Genomic DNA, 5,960 nt, shown 5'->3' with positions numbered 1-5,960 from the left:
AGGAACATTGAATGGCAGAGAAACACGTAAAGAAATGCTCAACCTTATTAGCCATCAGGGAAATGCAAATAAAAAGGACCCTGAGATTTCACCTTACACCCATCAGAATGGCGAACATCAAAAACTCAAGTGAAAACACATGCTGGAGAGGTTGTGGAGAAAGGGGAACCCTCCGCCACTGCTGGTGGGAATGTGAACTTGTACAATCTCTGGAAATCAATCTGGCGCTTTCTCTGACAACTAGGAATAACGCTTCCTCAAGACCCAGCCATACCACTCCTAGGCATATATCCAAAAGAGGCTCAAGTACACAATAAAGACATTTGCTCAACCATGTTTGTAGCAGCTTTATTTGTAATAGCCAGAAGCTGGAAACAGCCCAGATGCCCCTCAACTGAAGAATGGATGCAGAAATTGTGGTACATCTACACAATGGAATATTACTCAGCAAGGAAAAAGAAGGAAATCATGAAATTGCAGGTAAATAGTAGGATCTGGAAAGGATCATACTGAGTGAGCTGTCCCAGAAGCAGAAAGACACACACGGTATATACTCACTCATATAGACATATAATATAGGATAAACCTACTAAAATGTGTACATCTAAAGAAACTAATCAAGAGGGAGGACCCTGACTAAAACTCTCAATCCCCATCCCGAAAGGCAAAGAAGATGGACATCAGAAGAAGAAGAAAACAGGAAACAAGCCAGGAACATGTCACAGAGGTCCTCTGAAAGGCTCTGCCCTGCAGATTATTAAAGCAGATGCTGAGACTTATGGCCAAACTTTGGGCAGAGTGTAGGGAATCTTATGAAAGAAGTGGGAAATAGTAAGATTTGGAGAGGACAGGAACTCCACAAGGAGAGTAACAGAACCAGAAAATTTGAGCAGAGGGATCTTTCCTGAGACTCATACTCCAACCAAGGACTATTCATGGAAATAACCTAGAACCCCTGCACAGATGTAGCACATGACAGTTCAGTGTCCAAGTGACTTACATAGTAATGGGAACAGGGACTTCCTCTTACATAATCTGATTGGCCTGCTCTTTGATCACCTCCCCCTGACGGGGGAGCAGCCTTACCAGGCCACAGAAGAAGACAATGCAGCCATTCCTGATGTGATCTGATAGACTAAGATCAGAAGGAAGGAGAGGGGGACCTCCCCTATCAGTGGACTTGGGGAGGGGCATGTGTGAAGAAGGGGGATGGAATGTGGGATTAGGAGGGGAGGAAGGAAGGGTTTTTGTGTATACAAAGCGAATAAAGTATAACTAATAAAAGTTTTTAAAAAAATGTGGAAAAAATACTCAATAAAATACTCACAAACCAAATCCAAGAACACACTGAAGATATCATCCACCATGACCAAGTAGGCTTCATCCCAGGCATGCAGGGGTGGTTCAACATACAAAAATCCATCAATATAATCCACCATATAAACAAACTAAAAGGAAAATAAAAAACATGATCATCTCCTTAGATGCTAAAAAGGCATTTGACAAAATTCAACAACTGTAGATGTTTAAAGTTTTGGAGAGATGCTATTAAAGTGTCTGTACATTAATAGCTGTCATTTATAAACCTAATGACTTGCAGTTTTATTTTTCTTTTTGAAAATAATAAAAGATAGCATTAGTCAAAGATATGGAAATTATCATAAATTTATCTGAATTATGTTTGGGGATTATTATACTTCATCATTTAGCTATATTATCACCACTATTAGCATTTAAACAAAACTAAAAACTAAGATTTTTTTTTACTAAATTTCCTCAACATTCTATTATAAATACAAATGTGTTCTATATTTTGTTCAGCAAAACTATGTATTTATTTTTTCACCATTATAAGAAGACTTAGTCACTCTGATAGAAAATCTCCCATACCTACATAAGGGCCAAGCTAAAGAAATGTTTTATAAGGGAGGAAATATCACATTACTAATTGGCTATCGCAAAGTGACTCAGGTCCATCTGAAATGAGTGTACCAAGAAGGCGTTTTATTTGAATTTTCTGTGTTGCCCTCTGCCATTATTGTTGATCTATCCTTAGTTATGTGGATTGTGTTTCTGTTTTGAAAGGTTTTGCCAGCCTCACAAGTTCTTGTCTGATATGCAAATAACTTAAATGTTGATTTAAACCCTGCTTAATGAGCTTCATATTCATAATTCCAATTACTTGATCAGCATCATCAACTGGATTTCCCAGTGGCACTTCAAACTCAGTAAACAGAGTAGAATGTATTATGTTCCCCTGGAGAACTGTCACTGGATGATTTAAAATTTCATTTGCTAGAAAAATTCCCACATTTACTTGAGTGAAATCATCAGGACCTTACAGAGCCACCTTATCATTCATGACTTCTTGTTCTTTACATCAATACCGAAAAACTACAGCAGGAATAAAATATTTTTCCTTTTTGATGAAAAAATATTGTCAGTGTCCTATGACACTTTTCTTATGTTATTGTATATTAGAGATGTGTGTGCCATAAGTGAAGTTTTATGCTTGTTGTCTCATGGTTAGTATACGAGTTAAAACTGTCATTATAATTCTTCCTGAAAATATTTTAAAGGAGTTCTAAGGAATAAAATTAATGTTAATGAGACAGAGAGATTTCTAATCCATCCCACATAAACAAGTTACATGTTTTCTATTAATATACACTTTAAACCATCAGGTAGGTTCAGAACTTTGCACCTTCTATAAATATAAGTTAAAATGCTATGAAAAAGAATGGACATACAGTGTTCATCCCAATTATTCCTCCGTAAACATGTAATTGATTCAGTCCTATTGTATTGCCAACATTTTCTAGATCTATTTGACTATTTTGTTTTGTCTTATGTTATTTGTGTCAATGTCTCATGGTAGTGCCCAAAAGAAATTAAAACTTACTGTGGAACACAGTTTGACCTTGAAGTTATAGCAATCTTCCTGCCTCTGGTTTGCCTACTCAGAGGGAATTACAAGAGAAAGACATCATAAAATGTCTAGATGTCAATTTCTAAAAAGTTTTATATAAACTTAGTCATATTTTCATTATTAATCATGTTATGATACTTTCTTTAATTTCTAACTACGAACTCCACAGAAATAAACTGAAATAAATAAATTGTTCCATTTTGATTTCAGTATTATTGGCTCATTGTCATTATGATTTCACATTTGGCAAAGTATTGTGATTTTTGTTTCCAAAATTTATTGTAACATGTTGTTAAAATTATCTTATTGGAATAGAGTCTCAAAATCTTCAGGAAATATGATGATGCATTTCACTCTAGAAAAGAAATACACATATGCATGAATATGGAAACATATTTATTGTACATAAATATGCATGATGAGTGAAGTCATAACTTGTACATGATAGGGTAGTTAAAAGTCTGAATAAATAAATACATCTAAAGTGTTTGAGGCAACAGCTGGCACACAATCACATGATAAATATCAATTTTAACATGTATAATTTTACGGGATCTTTCACAGTGAAAATGTCCAAATCTATACAAAAAGACTTTTATGTTCACAAAATCATTCTTCTAAAAAATAAAATAACAATAAAATGTATAAAGATTTAAATATTGGCCAATTACAGTTTCCTGCCTGTAGACTATAAAACACAGTAGCATGCTTCTAACACACACTTTGTAAGTTTTACTACAGTACATCTTATCCAATACTGCATTTCCTAAATCATTATGTTAATTTGAATTCATAGTTTTAATCTACGTTGTTACTTTGGGGCATGTCAAAAGGATAGTGAAAATAAAATATATATTTTTATTTTTGTTTTATTTTCTCACATATTCTAACACAAGTTTGACAAATTCATTCAGAACAAATGTTATTTATTTTCCCATAGATTTACATATCTCTGAAGTTTTTGATATATATATATGTATATATATATATTAGTTTTGATATGTATACATATATATTAGCTAAGCCCCTTGTTACTTTCTTGTAACAGGAAGATCATTGAGAATGAATGCAATCTACTACCTGCCTTCTGGTATATACAGTCTTGACTATGAGGTATCCACAGCCCAACAAAGTTTCTACACAGCCTTACTCCATCCTCTATATTTGACCACATGACCAATATTCATCAAAAAACTCTTACTGCATAACATAGTAACAAACAATGAGTAGATCTTCATTTTCTAATTCTTATTGATCAGTTATAAGACTCTTAAACCCTTAGGAAAGCAGTCCTCCATGGAAGAATCTGTTACCCTAAACTAATCAATTGAACAAACCTGATTTGAAACCAAAAACTCTGATCCATGAAGGGAAAAGTTCTATTTTCTTATGCCATTTATGTTTTGGCTTCTGCCACACATTAGAAACTAAAATCACCTTAATTTTTCTTTTTTTTCTTTTAATTTTTTAATATTAGTTACAGTTTATTAACTTTGTATCCCAGCTGTATCCCCCTCCCTCATTCCCTCCCAATCCCACCCTCCCTCCCTCATCTCCTCCTTGCCCCTTTCCAAGGCCACTGATTGGGGAAGACCTCCTCCCCTTTCTTCTGACCCTAGCTTATAAGGTATCCTCAGGTCTGGCTTCAAAGTCCTCCTCTGTGGCCTAGCAGGCCTGCTCCTTAATTTTTCTTAATAGAACACTGAAATACAAAGTCATGCAACTGTGTTTCCTTTCTGTACAAAAATTTAGTTCAAGGGTTCTTTTAAAATTGATAAAATCTACTGAGACTGAGTTTTATTTGACAATTTTGACAAGCCACCCCCCCCCCCATTGTCTGAGCTTCCTGAGGATGTAGATTCCTTGTGACACAGTTAAGCCACATTCTACCCTCCTTCTTCAAAGTTTCCTTCATGACTGACTGGAAACAGGCTCCCAATTGTTTTTTAATTGCAATGCATGGGAAATGTTTTTCAACAGCAGAGCTGTCTCTAGGATATATCTCTGGTGTTGGAACAACTAGATTCTAATTGCTCTCCAACGTTTCCAATTAAATTGGGAAGACCTCAGCTGGGGGTAAACTCTTCAAGTAGATAACTGGTCTCCTATGTCAGCTTCTAGTTGTTCTGATATGATAACCAGGGATAAAAAGACTCTTTTAGATAACAGAACTTCTGTAGTATTGACAACAGAGAAACCTTAGCGGGAAAAAACAAACAAACAAACAAAAAAAAAAAACATCAGGAAAAAAAAAAAAAAAAAAAAAAAAAAAAAACATTTTATCTAGTCCAGAATTGGATCCTCAAGGCAAAAATCAGTAAAAGTGAGATGTAATTTATTTTTTATTCATTGCATTCTTAAATTCTTCTGTACTTGCTATACTAATTTCATTGGTTACATGTCCTTCTAAACAGCCACCTTATTGGAAAGAAAAAAAAAACATATTTTATAGTCCCACTGTAGAATTCTTCTATAAATCCATATCCCCTTCTCTTCATGCTAGTGATGAAAACTCAACTGATGCTTGTTTTGAATCAATATGCAGCACCATAAAATTTTTGTAAAGATATTTAATTATAAAAGGAACATTTATATCACTACACAGAAATGAATTATTTCTAATTCTAACCAAAAGGTACATTAACTATTCTACAAAGAACTATTTTAGATTTGATTGTTTATTCCTGGTTAAAAACTGAGTGAAGACTTTATGGTTGTCATACAAAGAAGATAGCATAATGCAGAAACTTTCTAGAACTGTGCTTCTTTCTGTATTTTCATCTTCTATGAAATTCCTTGAGCCTTGGCTGTAGAAATTGCATTGTAGATGTGCCAGTTGAAAATTGGGAATCCCACAGATTGTTATTCTCTGCAGTTTGACCAGAGAATAAATTTTTATAATAGTTTTCATCTGCTGAAAAAAAAAAAACACATCAAATTTTTCATACTGACCATATCAGTTGGCGTGCCAACATTGATAGGAGAAATCTCACAAGGCCCCATCACTAGATGAAAAGCTACAGGCAATTAA

Source organism: Psammomys obesus, unplaced genomic scaffold (genome assembly GCF_907164565.1).
Source record: "Psammomys obesus unplaced genomic scaffold, mPsaObe1.curated_primary_1811, whole genome shotgun sequence".
Classification (NCBI taxonomy): Eukaryota; Metazoa; Chordata; class Mammalia; order Rodentia; family Muridae; genus Psammomys; species Psammomys obesus.
This window is presented reverse-complemented; position numbering follows the sequence as displayed.